At 44.9% G+C, this 24,907-nt stretch overlaps 1 protein-coding gene across 5 annotated transcripts in view; it reads left to right on the forward strand.

The window, feature by feature from the left end:
- The window catches only part of GLIS3 (GLIS family zinc finger 3), a 680,540-nt gene that overhangs the window by 508,465 nt on the left and 147,168 nt on the right, over window positions 1-24,907 (forward strand). The window lies entirely within an intron of this gene.

The following is a 24,907-nucleotide window of genomic DNA, read 5'->3' on the forward strand; positions in this document are numbered from 1 at the left end:
CAATCTTTTCTAACTCATCTGGATTTTCTATTATTCGAACAGCCTCTGCCGAGGTTAGTCCAGATAATTGGCATCCTACTGTATTCTTCATTTGTAATTTTCCTCTGTATGTTAAAAAAAATCTGATTATGATCCGCTTTGAACTTGATGGTCTCTGTAATTGTTATGGATTGTTACTAAGTTATGGATTTATCAGCCATTGCAAGCATTGAGCTCCGCAAATAGAGAGTTGTTGGAAGTTCCATCTTATAATAAAATCAGGCTGGAAGAATATCCTTCATCATTATTTTATGTGATTGGACCACAATTATGGAATAATTTGCCACAGGAAATGAGAGAGATGCAAAACCTAGGGGTATTTAAAAAGGAATTTAAAACCTTGTTGTTTCTTCAGGCATATGTAGGAATTTGAGAGGAGGTGCATTCAAGTAAATGATGTGCAAGACCTTTTCAATTGTGAAGAGGAAGTGGGAGTTTTGATGTTGTGTTTTGTAATGTGTCTATTTAAGAAATAATGTCTGTCAATAATTGTAGTCTGCCTGGAACGTTGTGATCATGCAGACTATAATTTTTTAAATAAATATTTAAGCACTGGAATTAAATTAAGAGTCCAGGCTGAACTACAGGTTATAGGCTCCTTTCCCCATGTATGAGAATTGTCTCTGTTATAACATGGGGGGGGGGGGGGGGTTTGGGGTCAAGGAAGTACTGTAATATAGAACTCTTAAATGTTATAAGAGAAGGACCATAGTACTGGAACTTCGGTAGAAAACAGTTCTGATTGAACTGGAAGAACAGGCAGAAACTGCCAGGCCACCAAGAAAAAAAGACTCTTAAAACATCAAGAATAAGATTTGTTAAAACAGACTACTTTAACCTTGGGGTGGCAATGGTCAGTCATTTCCAAGGCTTCAATTATTGACTACGCATGATGTAGGCAAAATTACCCATGTTGGTCAACAATACAGATAATTTTACCCATATTGTTAAGAGACATTCCCAAGGGCAGGGAGAGAGTGAGGGATCGAACAACATACGTAGGTATGTCTAATTGGAACTATGCATGTTAAGATTAACCACAGAGGTAGCAGACACAAATCTTCGTGAGTTATTTTTTTAAAGGGGCAGTAATCAAAGCACAAATGTCCACATACTTTTGCTTTGATTATTGGTACAAACACTGTGGGCAAAAAGTGACCACACAGTTTATACTAATTCAGGTAGTTTCATTACTGCCTATGAGAAGACAAGACTTTTGTGCAAAATATCTGGCGTTATGTTCATATTGCTTTACAGACTGAGTTGAGAGTAAGTTCCTCTTTAAACAAAAAAAAGAGCTATGAAATCCTCCTTGCTTAAATTCATTGTAAGTCAACTAAAAATGATACCACAGAGCATTCCACAAATGTGAAATAAAAGGAAAAATTTGCTTAACCGAGTGGAGCTAATGAGTTATTGCAGTTACTACTAATGACCCAAAACAGTGAGTCATGCAACTCTGCTTCATTCCTCCACTGGGGAGAAAGAATCATTGTCCACAACACACGAATAGCATGTGTGTTACATATGAGAGAGAAAATGTGATGATGGGGAAGACAGCAAAATATGTATTTGCTGGCTTTTACCCATATATTGCCATTAATTGATTTATAAGATAAGCAATAACTGATGGTATGAAGTTACCTTAAAGAAACCATAAGCAAGACCGTACAAGTCATTAAAAATGTAGAACACAAAAAAATTGTGTGAGTGTTACTGGCAATATTAGGCAGCAGGTAGTTATGAGAGAAGAGCACGTATACAATGTATGACAAAACCCAAGACCCAAGAGCTGCCTTATAATCATAAGCAAACACCCACAGAAGGTGATCTCTCCACAGGCGAACCAAAGACAAACGTACAAACAGTGGATCCAATAAAAGTCCTCTCACAATGGGTATCTTCCTGAACAAGGTCTTTATTCGAATCAATAAAAACAACCCGACACGTGACGTGTTTCGGCCGTAAAGGCCTGCGTCAGGGGTCTACTGATTTTTGATGCAAAGTACCTTGTAAAACAGATGAATCACAGCCAATTACTGTTAACAGAGATATCATATGCGATGTGCTGCTGCACTTCTCTCTGTCACACGTCACGTGTCGGGTTGTTTTTATTGATTTGAATAAAGACCTTATTCAGGAAGATACCCATTGTGAGAGGACTTTTATTGGATCCACTGTTTGTACGTTTGTCTTTATAATCATAAGAACATAAGAAATGTCATACTGTCAGACCAAAGGTACATCTAGCCCTGTATCCTACTTCCAAGAGTAGACAAGCCAGGTCAAAAGTAAAGGGAAAAGGTCATGGATTTGATATACTTCCTTTCTGTACTTGGCAGAATCCAAAAATGTAACAAGTTTCCATGCTACAGACCTCCATGGATCAGGGGCGTAGCTACGGGGGGGCCCCTGGTTTGGATGACGGGGGTCCCCAACCCCCGCCAGCTAAAGCCTTCTTCAGCGCGGTCTCTGGCGCAGCCGCATTCACTGCCTGCCCCCTGCTCTTCTTTCTTCTTGCTCCTCTTGTGCACGCTGACGCTCAGCGTCAGCATGCACAAGAGGAGCAAAAAGAAGAGCAGGGGACAGGCAGCAAACGCGGCTGCGCTGGAGACCGCGCTGAAGAAGGTTTCGGCTGGCGGGGGTTGGCCCCCCCATCAGCAAAGGTATTTGTTTGTGAGAGGGCAAGGCGAGGCGGTGGGGGGGGGGGCGAGGAGGCGAGGCATGGTGAGGGGGTGAGGCGGTGGGGCGGCACTCAAAATGTGCCCTCAACCTCGGGCTCTGGCCCCCTCCCACCATGAGGTCTGGCTACGCCCCTACCATAGATAAGCAGTGGCTTTCCCCAGGTATACTTTAATAATGGTTTATAGACTTTACAATCATAGTCCTCTCAATCAAGTCCATATTTTTTATTAAAATGCAAATAAAAAGTCCAAAGAAAGGCATGAATAAATTCAACTCCTGACAAGCATATTGTACTCCAGGTCAAATAAACAGAAATTTTACCACAAAATTGAATACATGAACCCTATCATGATATCATAACAAGCAATTTCAGATAATGTTCATTGTAAGCCTATTTAGTTGCCAGATCTCTAATAACCATATTTCTTATTGGCATCTGCATTCATTTAGATTTTGGTCAGATATGTCTCATTTATATGTGATTAAATTGTACTGGTTGTATGATCCAGTAGTGCGTAGTAAAACACTTCTTTGCATATGTAATTCTAGTTCCTCATCTATGCTTTATAATCAGCTAACAAAATTTGATTTTGTTAATTTTGGTAAGTCATGCCTTTATTTGGCATTGGTTGCACATGTGAGCTTAAAGAGCTAGGTAAATTGCACTTAGATTTGTGATGATGGGTTTTTGTGATAGTGATTGATTTGTATTAATTTATTTAAAGTTACGTATAGAGTTATTTTCATTAACAATGATGTAGGGCATATCCCATGATACAACGTTTTGCAAGTATTGATTTTAGATAGTGAAGAATAAACCTTGCAGTAAATTGAACATCAAGACTCTGTACTCTCTCCTGAAACAAACATCTTTTGATGTCAAAACACAACTGTGTCAATTGTTTAGATAAGAACATAAAAAAAAATTCTATACTGGCTTAGACCAATTGTCCATCGAGCTCAGCAGCCTGAATCTCAGGCCATATCACTTGGAGTAACCCCGCAGATCCCAACAGGAAAGTGCTTCCCATATTTCTCATACCCATTAGAAAGGTAAGGCTCTGATATTTCAAGACACTGCTATCTGGCTAATAATTATTTGCAGGCCTGCTTCAACTTGTCCAAACCTTTTTTACAGCACAGCTGTACTGCTAACCTTGACCACAAAATTCCATAACTTAATTGTACGATAAATGAAAAGAGTGCTTTCATAAATTTGTTTTAAATCTGCTGTCAGTTACTTTCATGGAATGTACCCCTATTTCTAGTATTATTGCATAGAGTAAATAACTGTTCCCTATTAACTGCTTGCACACCAGTTATATTTTTATAAATCACTAGTACATCTCTGTTTCTCTTCTCCATGTTGTAGACCCAAAACCAGTTCAGCCTGTCTTTAAAAAGAAGCAGTTTTGTTCCTTTTACCATTTTTGTTGCCTCTTTGCACTTTTGTCCATGAATTCTACTTCATTTTACTGTGTGATGACCAGAACTGCACATACAATAATAGTCGAGATGCAGTTACACTATGAATTGATGCAAAGACCTTTTAAAATTTTCAGCTTTGCTTTCTATTTTTGATTAAAAATTCCTAACTCTATTTGTGGGTATTATTTGAAATAAACATTTTGGAAGCCCAGATAATATATATTCCATACATTTAAAAAGGTTGAAGAAGGCCAAACAACAGCCAGTATGGCTTCTGTTAAAGAAAAATAGTTTCTGTTAAAGAAATGCAGTCCATAAGGTTCCAAAGTGTCAAGTCTGTGGATCCAACATTGCTCACATTGCAGTAATGCTTTGTTGCGGTCCCCCCCCCCCCCCCCCCCCCCCCCCCCCCACACGTTTGCTTGCAGGGACACAATCAATTATCCATCCTTTGAAGGAGTCAAAAGAATGTTTGAACTCCTTGCAATGGGCTACAAGCGGTGCTCCTAACTTATTATTTGATATGCACGATTTGTGTTCGCCCAATCTTATTGAGAACTTGTGCTGAGTTTTCCCCACGTACCACTTCAAACAAGGACACTGTAACAAATAAACAGCATTCTCTGACATGCATGTCGTCCGAAATCGTTGCTTGTAGGTGTGCTTGTTCCTTGGGTTAACAAATTCAGTGCATTCAACGGACGTGCTACAGTATGTACAGGAACCACATTTAAAATGGCCACCTGTTTCGTTCACACGATGGTCCAAAAGGTCCGCCGGACTTACCATCTCCTTTAAATTTTGACCTTTAGAAAAGGCAATGCGTAATTGATGATTCTCAAATGTCTTGTGTGTTTGAATGATGTCCCAGTTCTTGCATATAATGGTAGCCACCTCTTCCCCTCCCGTCGCATAACGTATCACAAAAGTCTCACATGGGTCCCTTCGTGTGGATTGATGTTGAGTATTTAACAAAAACTCCCTACTGTTGAATCTTGCTCTTGTGTACGAGCTTCTCAAAAGCTTTGCAGGGTATCCCCGGGTATCTAATGCTGATAACAGATCTCCTGCTTGGGTTTTGTAGTCATTGATGTCACTGCAGATCCTTCGGTGCCTCAAAAACTGTGAAAAAGGCAAACTCCGTTTTAAGGCCACTGGGTGATTACTTTGAAATTGTAAGAAGGTATTCTTGTCAGTCGGTTAAAACTTTAGTCTTGAAACGCCCATTCTGCTTAAGGATCCACACATCCAAGAAAGCAATATGCTCGTCTGATACTTTATGGGTAAATAGAAGGGCTGGGTTCCTAGCATTTAACCAGTCAAGGAATCTTGATGAGGTCATGCGATCCCCTTCCCACAATAAAAAAACATCATCTATGTACCGCTTCCACAATTTTATTTGTATGTTGAATGGAGAGTCAGTCAGCCATTTCCATTCGAAATCTATCATGTACAGGTTGGCTATGGAAGGAGCAAAGGTAGCACCCATTGCTACTCCTGATGTTTGCCAATACAATTGCTCCTTGAACCAAAAATGGTTCCTCATTAAAGCCAATTTTGTCAATTCTAGCAAAAACTCTGTGGGTACTTCCACAGGTCTAGGTCTCAAGTCCAAGGCCTCCCTCACCACATCCAATGCTTGGTCCTGGGGGATGGAGGTATATAAAGACTTAATGTCTAATGTGACTAATAATATCTGTTGAGATTCTTGCCATTCAATTTCATCCAAAAGTTTCAAAAAATGTGTCTTATCTTTGACATATGAAAGAGATCCTGTCACCAGAGGTTTAAGGAAGTGATCCACAAATTGGGATAATGGTTTAGGAGGGATCCCCAAGAGGACAAAATGGGATGCCCTGGTGGTGCTGTTAAACTTTTATGTATCTTTGGAAGGGCATACAACACATATATAGACAAAATGATTTATTGGTTGTGAGTGTACATGCATTGATTCACTGAGTGTGTACATAAGTACATAAGCACTGCCACGCTGGGAAAAGACCAAAAGTCCATGAAGCCTAGCACTCTGTCTCCAACAGCGGCCAATCCAGGCCCCAAGAACCTGGCAAAAACCCAGAATTTAATAACGATCAATGGACTTTTCCTTCAGGAATCTGTCCAGACCCCCTTTAAACTCAGCAAGGCCAGCTGCCGTCACTACCTTCTCCGGCAATGACTTCCAGAGTCTAACCACACGCTGAGTAAAGAAAAACTTTCTCCAATTTGTTTTAAACCTACCACATTCTAATTTCATCTTGTGTCCCCTAGTTCTATTATTGTTAGAAAGCGTAAACAAGCGCTTCACATCTGTCCGCTCTACCCCACTCATTATTTTGTAGACCTCTATCATATCACCCCTCAGCCGCCTTTTCTTCAGGCTAAAGAGTCCTAGCCGTCTTAACCTCTCCTCATAAGGTAGTCGTCCCATCCCTTTTATCATTTTCGTCGCCCTTCTCTGCACCTTCTCCAATTCCTTTATATCTTTTTTGAGATGAGGCGACCAGAACTGAACACAATACTCCAGGTGCGGTCGCACCATGGAGCGATATAACAGCATTATAACATCCTCATGCTTGTTTTCCATCCCTTTTCTAATAATACTCAACATTTTGTTCGCCTTCTTAGCCGCCGCAGCACATTGAGTTGTAGAACCAAGGTGTGTGAATCAGGATCTAATTTTGAAGTACATAAGGATGAAGACAAACACTGGCAATTTACTACTACTACTACTACTATTTAACATTTCTAGAGCGCTACAAAGTGTACGCAGCGCTGTACAAACACAGAAGAAAGACAGTCCCTGCTCAAAGAGCTTACAATCTAATAGACAAAAAGTAAAGCATTTAAATTTAAAATATTTAAGCAGTCAAGCACAAGAGAACAGTCACAGAAGGACAGAAGATGTTGAAGGGTGGTCAGTGTGATTAGGTGTAACTCTGGTTGGAGTAGTGGGAGAAGGTGATAGAAGAATAGAAATGGGTGAGGTAAAGTAATGAGTGGGTTGATAGGGAGGTTATATAAGACATTTCACTCTAGGGGTGGGTGGGTAGAGGGGTAGGGTGGGTAGGATTAAGTATAAAGCAGGAGAAGGTATTCTCTGCAGCCTATCTGTGAGATGGAAAATGCTCTCTGAAGCTGCTGCTATAAGTTGTTAGTTTTCTCTCCCTGAAAGAGATCCAAGCCACACCCACGAAGTTCAAACTGTCAGTGGGGAGGGTGAGGGGAGGAAATGGCAGTGCTTGATGAAAAAGAGAGCTCAGTTTGATAGGAGATATACTATAGGATGTCATTCTGAGGCCAGGCTAAGTCTAAAGCAGGAGAAGGTATTCTCTGCAGCCTATCTGTGAGATGGAAAATGTAGATGTCAAACAGTAATAAGGCAGGCCAGAAAGAAAAAGAAGTTTGCTGTACTAGCTAGAACTAATATTAAAAATCTTTTCAAATACATCTAAAGCAAAAAGTTCATGAAAGAATTGATTGGCCCAGTAGATGATCAGAGGGTAATGGGATGGGATAAGATAATAGGAAAACTAAATTATTTATTTACCTCTGTCTTTACTGAGGAGGATGTTTGGGTCATACCCACACTAGAAACCTTTGAGAATAATGACATCCATTTTTTGGATCAAGTTGAGCCATGGGGAAAGAAGTCATGGTTTTGTTGAAAGAGCACGAATATGTAATGATACACTGAAGAAACCATTGGTGAAACAGGCTCCTGTTAAGGGATCTTTTTGAGATGTGCTTTCACCCCATTTAACTTTGCATTGAGTGCCTAAAAATACATATATTTGTTCACTTGGAGTGTTAGAAATATACACGTTTGTATTTTTAATGTGGAGGTTTTTTGTACCAATGACTGCAGCCCGGTCACTAACATAGTAACATAGTGTAACATAGTAGATGACGGCAGAAAAAGACCTGCACGGTCCATCTAGTCTGCCCAACAAGATTAACTCATATGTGCTAGTTTTTGTGTATACCCTACCTTGATTTGTACCTGTCCTCTTCTGGACACAGACCGTATAAGTCTGCCCAGCACTATCCCCGCCTCCCAACCACCAGTCCCGCCTCCCACCTCCGGCTCTAGCACAGACCATATAAGTCTGCCCAGCACTATCCCTGCCTCCCATCCACCAGCCCCGCCTCCCACCACCGGCTCTGGCACAGACCGTATAAGTCTGCCCAGCACTATCCCCGCCTCCAAACCACCAGTCCCGCCTCCCACCACCGGCTCTGGCACAGACCGTATAAGTCTGCCCAGGCCAGAACTATCCCCGCTTCCCAACCACCAGCCCCACCTCCCACCACAGTTTGACATGGAGGTTTTTCCTCCACTTAGATTATTTAGGGGGCCTTTTACTAAGATGCGCTAATGATTAGCATGTGCTAAATAATAAGACACCCATTATATTCCTATGAGCATCTTAATATTTAGCGTGCACTAAATCTGTTAGTGAACCTTAGTAAAAGAACCCACTTTTCCACTTTTATTTCTATTGTTCGTAACTCAACATTTTTTTCTGAAGTGGATATTTGTCCCTTTGTTGGACTTCTTCAGAGCAACTAAAAAAAAAATCACTGTAATAGATCAAATTGACAAACCAAAGAGCAACTAATCACCAGGATCAGATGATATTCACCTCAATGTCCTGAAAGAGCTCAAACATGAGATCGCTAACTTGTTACTAATCTGTAATGTACCATTTAAAATAGTCATGGTACTTGAAGTCTGGCCAGTGTAACACTCATTCTTTAAACAGAGCTCCAGGGGTGATCTGGGAAATTATAGCCCAATGAGCCTGACATCAGTGCTGATAAAAATGGATGAAAATGTACTACAAAAGCAAAAGTATTGTCCACTGAGATTCACGGGTCAGGTACATATACCTCAATCTTAGGTAAAGGTACTAGGAGTAGTTTGGGGCTGTTTTTTGAACATTCATATATATGTTGGCAAAGTGGTACAAGGATGCGCTGCGTACGTTTAGTAGCGCTATAGAAATGATAAGTAGTAGTAGTAGTAGTGGTCAGCTGTGTTTTGTTTGAAACTTGCGTCCAGTGTCCACCTCTAGATCAAGAGCATTTGCTACCCATGGTTCATGGTCTTATTACAGGGAGACTAGGAAACTGTAACTCTCCATTAATGGGAACACTTAAGAAACATCTAGATGGATGCATTTAGTGCAGAATACTGTACAAGAATTGCATTAGGTTTGCAACCATTTGATTATATTCACTTAGCATTGTGTGAACTGCATTCCATTCCTGTCTGTGACAGGACTGAATTTAAGGTTCTGTCTTTAACTTTTACATATTTATTGTCAGGGACTTCTAGTTATTTAAAAGGTAACATAATAAATTAGTAGAAGTACCAAGAACAAGATATGTGGAAGTATAACAAAGGTTGTTCTTCATTTGTGCTCCTAAGAGTTGAAATTTGCTCCATAAAATGTTATGAGAAAATGAAGGTTATCTTAGTTTTTAAAGATATTTGATATATTGGTTATTTGATAAATTTTAGGTAAGATCTGCTGTATGACTGTTTATGGTAGATGAATTAGAGTAATAGATTCTCTATTCTGGAAGTAAAATTTGATATACTTGGTATTGTCCTGTAGGTATTTTTTGTTTTATTGTTATTATTTCTGTGTATTTCTTATTTTTGTTGACATTTGTGTTTCTTTTATTGATGTTTGTATGTTTTATTAATTCTATTATTCTTTTTATACTCTTTCTACATTGTCGAGAGCTTCTTGGACATCTAGGAAATTTAATAAATGGAATATATAAATATAGAGCAACATAGCTTGATGAGAATGAATAAACATGGGTCCAGCAAAGATAAGTCTTGCCATACTATTAGGGGTCCTTTTACAAAGGCATGGTGAAAAATGGCTTGCAGTAGTGTAGGCGTGGGTTTTGGGCACACGTCGATCCATTTTTTAGCATGCCTATAAAAAATGCCTCCTTTTTTGCTAAAAATGAACGTGCGGCAAAATCAAAATTGCCGAGCGTCCATTTTGGGTCTGAGACTTTACCGCCAGCAATTGATCTAGCAGTAAAGAATTTGGGCGGTAATGACCTACATGCGTCAAATGTCACTTGGTGCACATCCGTTACACACACCAGAAAATAAAAAGTATTTTTCAGATGCATGACAAAATTGAAATTACCACAAGGGCCACATGGTAAAAGGGTGGTAGCTCCAATTTGGTGCACGTTTGGCACATGTGGAGGGGCATAATCGAACTGGGCACCCATCTTTAAGGGCGCCCCAGCGAAGGGGCGGGTCATCCCGTATTATCGAAACAAGATGGGCGTCCATCTTTCATTTCGATAATACGGTCGGGGACGGCCAAATCTCAACATTTAGGTCGACCGAAATGTTGAGATCACCGACTGTAGAGATGGCCGAACTCGGTTTTCGCACATAATGGAAACCGAGGGCGGCCATATCAAAAACGACCAAATCCAAGCCATTTGGTCATGGGAGGAGCCAGCATTCATAGTGCACTGGTCCCCTCTCACATGCCAAGACACCAACCATGCACCCTAGGGGGTAGTGCAGTGGACTTCACAAATTGATCCCAGGTGCATAGCTCCCTTACCTTGGGTGCTGAGCCCCCCCAAAAAACCCCAAAACCCACTACCCACAACTGTACAACACTACCATAGCCCTTAAAGGGTAACGGGGGGCACCTAGATGTGGGTACAGTGAGTTTCGGGTGGGTTTTGGAGGGCTCCCATTTACCACCACAAGTGTAACAGGTAGGGGGGATGGGCCTGGGTCCGCCTGCCTGAAGTGCACTGCAGTACCCACTAAAAACTCCTCCAGGGACCTGAATACTGCTGTGATGGAGCTGGGTATGACATTTGAGGCTGGCATAGAGGCTGGAAAAAAATGTTTTTTAATTTGTTTTTTGGGTGGGAGGGGGTTGGTGACCACTGGGGGAGTAAGGGGAGGTGATCCCTGATTCCCTTCGGTGGTCATCTGGTCAGTTTGGGCACCTTTTCGAGGGTTGGTGGTGAACAAAAAGGGGCCAAGTAAAGTCGGCCAAATGCTCATCAGGGAAGCCCTTCTTTTTTCCATTATTGGCCGAGGACGCCCATCTTTTAACCATGCCCCCGTCCCGCCTTCGGTACACTACTGACACACCCCCTTGAACTTTGGCCGTCCCTGTGACGGAAGCAGTTGAGGATGGCCAAAATCGGCTTTCGATTATGCCGATTTGTGCGCCCTTAGGAGAAGGCCGCCCATCTTCCGATTTGTGTCAGAAGATAGGCGCCCTTCTCCTTCGAAAATAAGCTGGATAGGTGCCTACACGGCTTAGTAAAAGGGCCCCTTAGGTTTTTTTGAAGGTGTAAAAAAAAAGGGGATAAAGGTGAGTTGGTTGATGCATGGGCTCATTTTAGATAGAACATTGAAATCAGAATTGAGACTTATAGGTTGGGACATGCTCAAGTATTTTGTAGTAGGCTCTGCCAAACCTACAGTCTTTTACAAATATAGATGTGGCAAAAATAAAGTTGTATATACTTGACAACTTCTATGTGGAAGCAGCAATTTTGCTGATGTCAGGCAATAATTTCCTGGATCACCCCTGGAGCTCTGTTTAAAAAATGAGTAAATGGCCCCAAAATTTGTTATTCAAATTCTAACTTCTTATCGAGCCTTAGCTTTAATACTACACCTTCTAGGGCAGGAGTTCAATTAAACAATTTTGTTGACTTGAAAATCATATAACATGAGTCTTCTCAAGATTTAACTTTAGTTCTGCATTTTTAAATGAGGACGATATCTCTAATAGGCAGCTGTTCAAAGCATGTTCCTTGTCATCTATACCAGACCAGTCCAGACTAATGGGTTGTGTCCATCTACCAGCGGAAGGAGACAGTGAAAATAGTTCCAAGTAAACAGTCCCTTAAGGGTATCATGCAGGCTGGAATGTTCAGTATTTTCTCTGTCTCCTAGCGGATGGTGGACGGATTGTGCAGCTGCTCTGGATTGCTGGCTGGTAGCTCCTGTCCCAGATTCTTCTGGTGACAGTGGAGCCAGGGGTGTGCTGGTAGCCATGTTGGGGCCAGTTTTAGATGATACTCAGTGGTCCTGAATTCCTCATCTGCCAGCTAGAGTAATATCCAGTGACCCTGGTTCCCTCCCCTCCCCTACCTCCCCTGGCTGTCTTTCTAGCAGGGTGATGGTTGATTGTGGCATGGAGTAATTTGTCTCCCCTGTGGGGGCTGTTCTCTTCTGTGGTGATAGGTATTTCTGAATTTCTGCCTCTGAGGTAAGCCTATATTTATTCCTGTCACTAGTGAAGAAGGTTGTTTAAAAAAAAAAAAGAAGAAGAAACTTTGTTTTTCCTTCTTTCTCTTGCATGTTACCTGATTTATTTTTAGTTCCTTCTTCTCGGGGCCTCCTTTGCTTTTGGCGGCCGCTGTCCTTGCGTTCGGCTTCAGGCCATTTGTTCCCTCGTGGTGTTTTCGCTCTTTCCTGCCTTTGGCAGTGTATTCTAGGTGGCCGCTTGCGAAGTTTCTTTGAATTTCGCTGGCTAGCGTCTGATTCTGATCTTGGACCCTTCCAAGCTGGTACCTGTTGCTTTGAGTTTTTTTGTGGGGCATGGCTCGTGTCTGGATCACGAAACGCAGTTGTTTTTCTCCTCTTCACGGTCCTAGATGGCAGCTAGTTCAGAGGGTGGCCCCATTGCTGGAACTTGTACCTTTGCGGTTCGGAGGTCTTAGTCTGTCATTTCCAAAATGGGGGAAGTCTCTCGCTTGCTCTGTTTGGCTGCAGGCTTGGTCTTTTTAGTCCAGGGCTGTTTTTTCATTCCTGTCAGCCTTATGTGGCTGTTGGTCAGTTCTTTTTCAGACCGTCCGGTCTCTGCTGCTTCAGGCATCTTGCTTGAGACGCCCCTGCTATTTGATTCTTGTTTCAGCAGCAGTTTTTCCTCCCTTCCTTAGGGAGCTTCTTGTTCTCTCGTCCCCATGGATCCCTCCTGTCTGCTCTGGTTTGTCTGCAGGGTACTTTCCTTCTGGCGGGAGTCCAAGTTGCCCTTGATGTGCAACTGCTAGCTCATATCCCTCTTCTGAGTACCATCGGGAGTGCCATTCTTGCCAGTTTTTTGCTTGGACTCAGTTCAGTGTCTTTTTATGGGAATGTGCCTTTTTAGGACTAGTTTGCCACAGCTCTTCCTTGCTTTGTCTTGCTTTCAGGCAGAAATTTTAGCCTGGCACAGGCGTATTTTGCCTTTTCTAGTTTCAGGCACCTCTCTCCTGACACATTTGGCACTCCTTCCTTTTTCTGTAAGGGGCGCAGTTCTTTCCTGCTGAGCAGATCTATTGCTGTGCATCTGGATTATCGCCTCTTAGCTCTGTGCTTTTCTCTACTTTTCTGCAGGGAAGTGGCGCTGTTCTAGGTGTGGAGTTTGACTCTCCCTTAGCTGGTTTTTCCTCAGTTTGGTGTTAGTGGCCAGCTTCCTCTTTGTTCCTGGCCTGGCGAGAGTTGTTTCTTGATCACTGCCTTACAGCTACATTTTGCTCCCTATTGTCTGAGGATTCCAGATCTGTGGTGCTTACCTCCCTCTTGGCAGGAGTTCTTTCTCTACGTTGACTGCTGCTCCATCTCCTTTGCCTAGGAGAACAGTCATTGTGGCTCTGAGACCACTTGGGGGCAGAGAGTGTCTCTTGGGGCACAGGGCTTTCTCTTCTTGTAGTTTTAGTCCCTCTGGGCCAGGAGAGTGCAGCACCAGGTCTGCATTTCCACAAGTTGTGCTCCTTTCTTGTTGGCCTTCTGGCAGCACCTTCTTCTCTGGCTGTTCCCCTGGGCTCCATCTATGCATTTTGCTTGTTGAGCACAGCTCCATCGCTGCATATTGAACACAGTTCCATCACTGCATTTGAGCACAGTTCCATCACTCTATGTTGAACACATCTCCGTCGTTCTATGTTGAGCACAGCTCCATCGCTGCATGTGAGCGCGGCTCCATCGCTGTATGTTGAGCGCGGCTCCATCGCTGCATGTGCAGCTCCTTCGCTGCATGTTGAGCGCAGCTCTATAATTGCATGTTGAGCACAGCTCCATCGTTGTATGTTGAGCATTGCTCCATCTCTGCATGTTGAGCGTAGCTCCATCATTGCATGTTGAGCACAGCTTCATTGTTCCATGTAGTTCCACCATTCCACGTTGGGCACGGTTCCATCGCTGCATGTTGGGCACAGTTCCAGATAGGCTTTAGCTCCATCGCTGTATGTTGAGGACAGCTGTATCATGGCATGTTGAGTGGAGTTCCTTCACTGCTTATTCTGCAACCTTTCTTCTCTGCATGTTGAACGCAGCTCCATTGTCACATGTTGAGTGTAGTTCTTTCTCTGCAGGTCTCAGTGTGGGGCACAGTCCTGTGTCTGCGTGTAGAACACTGCTCTGTGTCTGCCTGTGGAACGCAGCCCCTTGTCTCTCTTTGCATATGGAACACAGCTCCCTGTCTGCGTGCAAAGCACAGCTCCATCACCTGTTGAGTATAGCTCCATCTCTGTGTGTTTAGCACAACTCTTCTCTGCAGATTGGGTGCAATTCCAGAGTGGTATGTGGAGCACAGCTCTGTGACTGCAGGTGCTGCACAACTTCATGTCTGCGTAGGAAGCATAGCTCCTTGCCGGTGTCTGGAGCACAGTTCTTTGCCGGTGTCAGGAGCACAGCTCCTTGCTGGCGTCCGGAGCGCAGCTCCCTGTTTGCGTGTGGAAAGCAGCTCCTTGTCTGCGTTTTATACACAGTTCCATCACTACCGCAGCTTCAGTTCTGCAGGTACCTCTAACATCCAGCTCTTTCAGTGGGGCACTGCTCATCCTCTGGCTGTTACTCTCAGCTCCTTCTCTGCTTGTTCAGTGCATGTCTATCTTTGCCCAGAGGTGTGCGGTGTGTGGCTCAGTTTGTGTGCTTTGAGTGCAAATCCATTTGTTCACATTGAGCACAGATCCTACTCTGCCTGATGAGCGCAGCTTCATTTCTGTCCCTTGAGCACAGTTCAGTCTCTGACTGTGGAGCGTATTTTCACCTTTGCCTGCTGGGCACTGTTTCACCTTGTCGGTCAACCCCAGCTCTTTTCTGCAGGTTGGATACAGTCACTTCTCAGCAGCTGTGGCATACCACAGTTTAGATTGCTAGACAAGGCTGTCTTGTCTCCTGTTCTTGTGGCACCTTTTCTTGCCATAGTCTCTTGGTGGCTGGCGAGAAGCTTCTCCATTGCTGAAGTTTGAATTTGTCTCTGCTCCTTTTGTGACTTCTTGGCACCTTGGGGGGGGGTCTTTTCTCCACAGTGTGGCTCTCGACTCTCTTTCTTTGTGTCTCCTTGTGTTCTTTTGGCTCTGTTCTTTCATCCCTAAGTCCAGAGCGAGCTGGTTTAGGAGTACTCTCTTTCTACAGTTTCTCCCTGGTATGCTGCTGCCCTTTTCTTCATGGTTCTCCTGGAGAGACTAGCGCTCCAGTTAGTTGGTTCTCTCGACTCTGGAGTCTCTTCTTGTTCTGTGGAGTTTGATTCTCTCACTAGGTGCTGATCTGTTTTTGCTGTGTGTATAGCTTTGTTGATTTTTCAACCTTCTGCATTCTTCTTTCCTCCCCCCCCCCCCCCCCCCCCCCCCCCTCTTTGGGAAACTGCTTGGCTACATCCCATTAGCCTGGACTGGTCTGGTATAGATGACAAGGAAGGAAAAATTATGTTCTTACCTGATAATTTTCTTTCCTTTAATCATACCAGACCAGTCCAGATGCCCTCCCTGGCTAAAGTCTGCCGGAGTGTTGTTTCCTTTAGGTATCCCTGGCTGTTCCATGACGCTTGAATACAGTTGGATGTCCTACAGCACTGCCTGCTTCATTTTCTCTATTCAATCTCCTACCACTTGTTGTTGTGCCAGCTCTGTATGACTCCTGTTACGTGGGATAACGGAGGTCTTTCCCCGGATTCAGGGGTAGATCTCTGTGTGCTTGGGCAACTTGGTATGGACCATTCCCTCCCGCTTACCTTACTGTGAGGGGAGGTTGCAGTTGCCTTTGGGCAAGCAGGAACAGTGAGGTTCTGCATATTGGTTCCAAGAGTTTGCCTGTTTGGTATTAATTTAGGCATACTTTATAGAATAAGCCTAAATTTTCGCACGGGGTTACTGTCTTAGCTGAACAGCCCTGACCTTGGCTGTAGCAGTTAATCTGAAAGCTATTTGATTTATGTGGCAATCCAATTGATACGCTTTAAATTATGACACTCTTTGTTCTGGACTGAGGTTATTTTAAGACGCCGAAGGGAGAACTGTAGTAACTTGAAGAATAGCCTACCAATGGCAAGTATATGGCATCAATCAATTCAGACTCTAAACCCATGCTACCAGGCTGTAGAGTTTAACATTACCAAGGGACATTGCATTTACTGGATCTTTAAGAGCTTCTAATTGTTAACTCTGCTATTCAAAACATTTCTTGGCAGTAATGATTGGGGGGAGGGGGGGAGGGAAGCAAGAACCAATAAACCTGTTAAGTAAAAGTTAAGATTATTTACAACTTTAATTAAAATTAAAAATTGGCACAAAGTCAAAAGTGACCTTTACAGAATAAAAAGAGAATTCATCAAAAATAACCATAAAAATTCCAAAGTGATAAAGGCACAGTGGAGTAAAGAGCTGCAGCTCTAGGGAGCTGTTCCCTTGAAAAGATTGCAACCCTTTGCTGTCACACCCTGTTAGTCATGGGCTTATTTAACATGTCCTGCATCTAATCTCCCTTTGAAACTGCTCTTAGATATTAAAACCAAGATGACACGATTTTGGTGTCTGAAATTGTTAGCTGTTTACGCTCACTTGGAATCCTGATGCATAATATTCTATATTTGTCATTGGAGTAGGATTATTTTTTTTCTTTTGCTTCTTACCATGTAGTCACATCTGTTGATGATCTAAGGCTGATGAGCCATCCCTCAAGCACCCCACTGTGCTCAGGCATTTTATTCTGATGGTATGATGCATGGAAAACCAGGGCCAGATGCTAAGGGGCTTTCTCCCATTTTGTGCCTGTGAGCAAAATGCCTGGTATATCTGACCCCAGAAATGGAAACTGAGATCACAGAATATTGATCATCTCATTTATATAATTAGTCAGAAACAGGAACATGAGAATTCCAGTCCAGGCGTATTAAGAGGCCCAATCAAAAGACAGAAATATAGTAGCAGCCTTTTAAGGGAAAAAAGAAAACCCAGCAGCCAAGGTTGTTGTTATGGTGACAACGTACCTCTGTTAAGGTCACCTAAATGCTCCTGCTCCAGGTCAGACTAAATTGGAGCCACTTTGTTCATTTCAATTAAAATAAATTATTATTTTTTAATGTATTAGGGTTTTGTTTAATAATTTTTAATATATACATCTTATCAAAGAAGCATAGAAACAATTGCAATAATCAAAAACAGAAAAAGCTTACATTCTTGAGATAAACTAGTTATCTCATTGAATGAAATAATTTTTCAAATATCGATCTCAAGATTGGAAATACCTAACTAGATCCAAGATCCAAAATACCATTTACATAGGAAATAATATTTATCAGACGATTACACTCCCGAAAAAACATTAGGGTTTTTTGTTTTAATCACATATTAGGGGACTACATTTGATTTTTATTACTCACCATTCCAAAATGAAGCTGAAGACATTCAGATACATTAGGTATTTCCCTGTTCCTAGAGCGCTTATAATCCAAGGCTTCATTTTTATTACACGTTATTTTGCATTAAGGGGCCCTAAGGGGGACTAATGTCTTCTGTGGTAAAAAAGCAATCAGTGAGATAAAAAAAATCCCACATTAGCTGCCTAACGTGGGATGGGTGGGTGCTGGGCATGACATGGGTGGTTTGAGGATTGGTCAGCTGTGACAGCTAGGTAGGAGTCAGTATTACGTACTAGCTTTCAAGATTGCCAATAGCACAGCCGCAGTTACTGCCATCTCAAGAGGAACTGATAAATGCAACTGTGTTATGAGCAGTCTAGTAGCATGGCCACAGACAAAATGGTGGAGGACTGTGGCCCCGCCTTGCCTTTCCCCTAACATTCTTCAGCTGTCTGATGCCCCCCCCCCCATGACAACCCTAAAGTGTCTGACACCCCCTAATCACAACAGTGAACCGTCTTCGAAGTCTCTTCTCATGGAAGGCTGCCCCCCCCCCCCCAGCAGTAGTACTGTAAAACTATTGCTAGGGGTCACGGTAGCCATTTTGTTTCCTGGAGCTGGACAGAATAGGAGTGAAGAGAGACCACTCCCATCCCAGACTACTACACCACCACCGGTCGCCTTCAGATAAATCTACAAGTTTTGATGGTGAGTGAGGGGGGGGGGCTGGGTGGATGGGGGGTTGGATTAAATTAGGCACATTTTGGAGGAGCTTGTATTCAGGGAGGGGCTATTTAATGCCTTTTTAGATTTTGGAGGGTTTAGGGTTCATAATCAGTGAATGTCTAGGTGTGTGGTATTTCAGAGTTGTCATCAAAGGGTGTCAGGGGTTGCCATTAGGGGATGTTGAAGGGTGACATGAGGATGGATTTGTGGGAGTGGGAATCAGATCTTGGGGAAGATATATGTGGGGGGAAGGGTAGTGATGGCATGGCATGTCTGAGCACCATTATTTATTTATATCTGCTTGGGCTGGTACCGTGTTACCTGTTTTGGCAGATGGCGCAGGTGTCCACCGTATCTGGTACTTCATGTAATGCAGTGCCTGTGCGGAAACTGCCATGTGTATTAAATGCTAGACAGATTTACGGCGCAGGTTTTGCACTTACCACATCTTAAATTTGCACTTAAGGTGCAGTAATTGAAAAACCTTAGTGTACTTCAGTAAGAGCCCCTCAGGTGCGTTAATGCAATCTAATACAAATCCTATTGTTGTCAGTAGGATCTATTTATTAATTGCATGTATAACTTACATTAATATGCTTTAAAATATAGTAAATCTGTCCCTAAGTTCATACCTGGGGTGATGGAGGGTATACTGAACGTCCCAAGATCAGGAGTGCTAGTGGGATAAACAAAATTTGAACTCTAACTTCCCCTACTCCTCCCCCACTCTATTGGGGTTCATGAGGGTGGACCTACTGTATATAGTGTTGCGCATGAATGACTGATATCAAAATACAGTTGTACTTGTAATCCCCCATTTTAATGGGGATTACTAAAGTTTGGTGTGTGGAACTCTCCAGAGCTTCTGGAGGAAGGGAGTGAAATGGAGGTGGACAGAGGTCCAGCCCAGGATGTGTGTTTAAAGAATAAGTTGCAGAATGAAACTGTTCTGAGTTGTTAAATCAACGCAATTCCACATATATTTCTGTAGTTCTTCTACTAAACCTTGTTCAAAATGGTAAGTTATTGTGGACCATCAGAGGTGGACTTCCTTGAAAGAATCTTCTCTCCTATAATGGGAAGCAGGTAATATACCTAGGTCTTCATTGGTCCCAGAGTTAAGCTTTTTCTTTTTTTCTTTTATGTATTTTCTTTTCTATAAATACTAGCCGTTAAGCCCGTAACAACGGGCTAGTTTTTTGTTTTCCTATGGCTTCCCCCATCCACCAACCCTGCTTTCTCTCCTGCCCTCCCCCCAGCATCTGTTTCCCTCAGTTCCACCCCCTTCTTCTCTCCCTGCTCCCTCCTCCTCCGATTTCCACGCCCATGTCCAAGCCCTCCTCCCTATTGGGTTGTACTGCTGGTGGAGGCGGGGCTTGGACTTCTACACTCTCAGCGTTCCGACTGTACTGCACATTTGTAGGTGAGTCGGTCACTTGCCATTTATATGTTTGATTACTCTTTCTCTTTAAACAACAATAAATTGTTTACTTATCTTAAGTGGTGGAGATACTGTGCATTACGCTGCTCAGTCAGGGATGTTCTTGTGTTGACACGTGTTTTGACAAGCTGTCTCAAGGCTTCCCTTCACTCCTTGCTGATTTAGCGTCCTGCTATTGCATTTGAGTTGGTAAATGACGTGGAGGGAGGTACTAGAGAGGTAATTAATGTAAGTGATATGCTATGCACAGGGTCTTTGGTTACCTGTACCCCCACTGGGACCCTTGGAGGAGGAGGGGTGGTCCTAGAAAGGCAGAATAAACCAAGGCTGAATAAAGGCGCAGTTGCCCTAACAGTAACAACTGAGAAAAGTTAAGGAGTTCTGGATGGGTAAGGGGAACCCAGTCCAGTAGCCAGAGCCAGGACAGGGGAAGCCTGATCAAGGCCAGGGTGCAACTCTGGCATTGCTGGAAGGAGATCAGCCAAGAGGGTCTGTGCCCGAGGGAAGTGGATTGCAATCAAAATGGTGGAGGGGCAGCCTTGGATTATTGATGGCTCAAAGGGATGGGAAATGGACAGGAAAAGCTGTACATATGTAAGTACCAAGTGTCTTACATGCAAATGCAAGTTGGTGGGAGAATTTGGCAGCGAGTCCTCCTTAAGGGATAAGTGATTTGTTGGATGTGTTTGGAGTTTGAAGTCACCAAAATCTGTCTGACTTCCTGAAAATGTCAAGTGTTTGTCTGCCCGTTGCAGAAGTTCCAGTAAAGTTGATTTTGCATAGAAAAAGAATCCTTAGCATGCAGAGTAGTCTTTGATGTGAGAGTGAGGACGCTTGCTTCTTGCAGGGCCGGTCTTATGCAGAGGCGACCGAGGCGGCCGCATAGGGCCCCGCGCCTAAGGGGGCCCCGCGCGGCGCGCCTCGCCTCTGCCTCGCCGACCACGATAGCCTGCCCTCCACTCATGTCCCGCGACGCGAGTCTCCTCGTTCCCCTGCTGCTCCCCCTCCCTCCAGCCACCTGAGAGCCCTCCCGTCTGAGCCCCCCTCCCCGACCCGCGAAACGACCCTCTTCTGCCGCCCGCACCTCACCTGACCCGACCCAGCATTTAAAAAAAACCTCCAAGCGGCGGTGCCGGTGCCTCGCGTCTGAGAGAAGAAAACTCGCTTCGTCATTGGCCGGCCTTCCCTCAAGTCCCACCCTTGCGGAAGTTACATCAGAGGGTGGGACTTGAGGGAAGGCCGGCCAATGACGAAGCGAGTTTTCTTCTCTCAGACGCGAGGCACCGGCACCGCCGCTTGGAGGTTTTTTTAAAATGCTGGGTCGGGTCAGGTGAGGTGCGGGCGGCAGAAGAGGGTCGTTTGGCGAGTCGGGGAGGGGGGGCTCAGACGGGAGGGGTCTCAGGTGGCTGGAGGGAGGGGGAGCAGCAGGGGAACTAGGAGACTCGCGTCGCGGGACATGGGTGGAGGGCAGGGGGGACGGGGGGTTACTGGACATCGGTGGATGGCAGTTGGCAGGGGGGACAGGAGGGTCGCTGGACATGGGGTGGATGGAGGGGAGGGGGGTTTCTGGACATAGGTGGATGGCAGGGGAGGGCAGGGGGCACAGGAGGGTCGCTGGACATGGGGTGGATGGAGGGGAGGGGGGTTTCTGGACATAGGTGGATGGCAGGGGAGGGCAGGGGGCGCAGGAGGGTCGCTGGACATGGGGTGGATGGAGGGGAGGGGGCTTCTGGACATAGGTGGATGGCAGGGGTGGGCAGGGAGGACAGGAGGAGCGCTGGACATGGGGTGGATGGAGGGGAGGGGGGTTTCTGGTCATTGGTGGATGGCAGGGGAGGGCAGGGGGCACAGGAGGGTCGCTGGACATGGGGTGGATGGAGGGGAGGGGGGTTTCTGGACATAGGTGGATGGCAGGGGAGGGCAGGGGGCACAGGAGGGTTGCTGGACATGGGTGGATGGCAAGGGAGGGCATAGGGGACAGGGGGGTTGCTGGACATGGATGGTAGGGGGGACAGGAGGGTCACTGGCATTGGAGCCGACTCTGTGGGTGCTTGAGCACCCCCAATATTGGAAACATTCCTTGTATGTGTCCAGGGAGGGATTATTTCCATTGGGCTTAGCACCCCCAATAATTTTGAAAAGTTGGCTCCTATACTGGACATGGGTGGATGGCAGGGGAGGGGGGTTACTGGACATAGGTGGATGGCAGTTGGCAGGGGGGACAGGAGGGTCGCTGGGGAGGGGGGCTTCTGGACATAGGTGAATGGCAGGGGCGGACAGGAGGGGCGCTGGATATGGGTGGATGGCAGGGGAGGGGGTTTCTGGACATAGGTGGAGGGCAGGGGGCACAGGAGGGTCGCTGGACATGGGTGGATGGCAGGGGCAGGCATAGGGGACGGGGGGTTAATGGACATGGATGGCAGGGGGGACAGGAGGGTCACTGGACATGGGTGGATGGCAGGGGAGGGGGGTTTCTGGACATAGGTGGATGGCAGGGGAGGGCAGGGGGCACAGGAGGGTCGCTGGACATGGGTGGATGCCAGGGGAGGGCATAGGGGACAGGGGGGGGTTGCTGGACATGGATGGCAGGGGGGACAGGAGGGTCACTGGCATTGGAGCCGACTCTGTGGGTGCTGTGGGTGCTTGAGCACCCCCAATATTGGAAACATTCCTTGTATGTGTCCAGGGAGGGATTATTTCCATTGGGCTTAGCACCCCCAATAATTTTGAAAAGTTGGCTCCTATACTGGACATGGGTGGATGGCAGGGGAGGGGGGTTACTGGACATAGGTGGATGGCAGTTGGCAGGGGGGACAGGAGGGTCGCTGGACATGGGGTGGATGGAGGGGAGGGGGGCTTCTGGACATAGGTGAATGGCAGGGGCGGACAGGAGGGGCGCTGGATATGGGTGGATGGCAGGGGAGGGGGTTTCTGGACATAGGTGGAGGGCAGGGGGCACAGGAGGGTCGCTGGACATGGGTGGATGGCAGGGGCAGGCATAGGGGACGGGGGGTTAATGGACATGGATGGCAGGGGGGACAGGAGGGTCACTGGACATGGGTGGATGGCAAGGGAGGGGGGTTTCTGGACATAGGTGGATGGCAGGGGAGGGCAGGGGGCCCAGGAGGGTCGCTGGAAATGGGTGGATGCCAGGGGAGGGCAGGGGGCACAGGAGGGTCACTGGACATGGGTGGATGGCAGGGGAGGGCATAGGGGACAGGGGACATGGATGGCAGGGGGGACAGGAGGGTCACTGGACATGGGTGGATGCCAGGGGAGGGGGTTTCTGGACATAGGTGGAGGGCAGGGGGCACAGGAGGGTCGCTGGACATGGGTGGATGGCAGGGGAGGGGGTTTCTGGACATAGGTGGATGGCAGAGGAGGGCAGAGGGGACAGGGGGGGTTGCTGGACATAGATGGATGGCAGGGGGGACAGGAGGGTCGCTGGACATGGGTGGATGGAGGAGAGAGAAGAAATGCTGGACATGGATGGAGGCGAGGGAAGAGTGAGGAAGGAGATGAGGTGAGGGAAAAGGAAGAGAGGAGAAAAAGTGCACATGGATATAGAAAATAGGCAGAAGCTGGATCCACTGGACAGTCAAGTCTGCGGAGGACCCAGCTTTTACTTACGGATGTAGGGCAAGAAATGAAGAAGAAAGGTGGAAAGTAAAGAAATAAATGCAAAGGAAGCCCTGGAAACGGAGTTAAGAGGACAGATAGCAGCACAATCGGATAGTGATCCAGCATGATCAGAAAAACAAAGTCACCAGACAACAAAGGTAAAAAAAACTATTTTATTCAGGATTTATTAATTGGAATATGTTAGTTTTTGGAAATGTGCATCTGTGATATTTTTCATGTAAGTTTTAATTTTTGTAGTATTGCTACATGCTGAGTCTGACTTCTTGAGGTAACTTTCCAGTTCAGTATTTTGCATTCATGTGTTTTTCAGGTGTGATCCAGGAAGGTGCAGTATTCTGCTAGTGTATAGTTTGCAGCCCTTTTTTTTTTTCACTAGGTTGTGCACTGGTGTTTTAGAGCCCGGTGTAATTACAGTTGCCTTTCCACGCCACGCATAAGGTTGTAGCTCGTCCTGTCCTTGGAATTAGTGCTGTTTATGGTTTGTTAAGGTTATAAGTGTGTTTTTGCACACGTTTGTGTATAGTGTTTTGCAGTGGAGAGATTGTGTGTTGGCCTTACTAAGGTGACACCAAACATCGGAAAGGGTGTAGAGCCTAAATCATGACACACTATCTCTAAAAGGGTGTTTTGTGGCTCTACATGAGAATTGTGATATTATGATCCCTTGCTAGCTTCATATTGTTGATAATCTGCATTTTCCGTATGGCTGGTATATTGGTGTATAAGGTATTAATTGTGACTTTTTTTTTTTTACTTATTTTTTTTCTGTGTGTTGTCATAGACAATTATGGATGACAGAGTCGGAGTCTTCTTCAGTCAGAGAGTTGTGGTATATATTTTAAAACAATTTTAATACCTTGGTGGTCTATATGTTTTTATATTGTACATTATATTTTACATATCACTTTATTTTATTGTATATCTTTTCATTTCATTTTTATTTTATTGCATATATGGGTTACAGAGTAATAGGGGAATTTGAAAGTACTGAATCTTTTCTTAATATTTTTTCTTTATTCTCCTTTGTTATGAGAATTGGAACTACTAATTGTAGTGGACTTGAACTGAATAATTTCTGGGGAGGGGAGGTTTCATGATAGCATTGTGCTTATTATTTCAATCAGGTTTTTGTACAAGTTTAGCTTCATTTGTCTTTATTTGAAATTTCATAAATAAAAAAATGTTTTAAAAATGGAATAATCTTATCAATGGGGTGGAGCTAGGGTAGGGGCGGGGCTACAGTGGGGGTGGGGCTATGGTGGGGTGGGGCTAGGATGGGGCCCCACCAAATTGGTCTGCATAG

This window comes from Microcaecilia unicolor, chromosome 2, assembly GCF_901765095.1.
Source record: "Microcaecilia unicolor chromosome 2, aMicUni1.1, whole genome shotgun sequence".
In the NCBI taxonomy this organism is placed as follows: domain Eukaryota; kingdom Metazoa; phylum Chordata; class Amphibia; order Gymnophiona; family Siphonopidae; genus Microcaecilia; species Microcaecilia unicolor.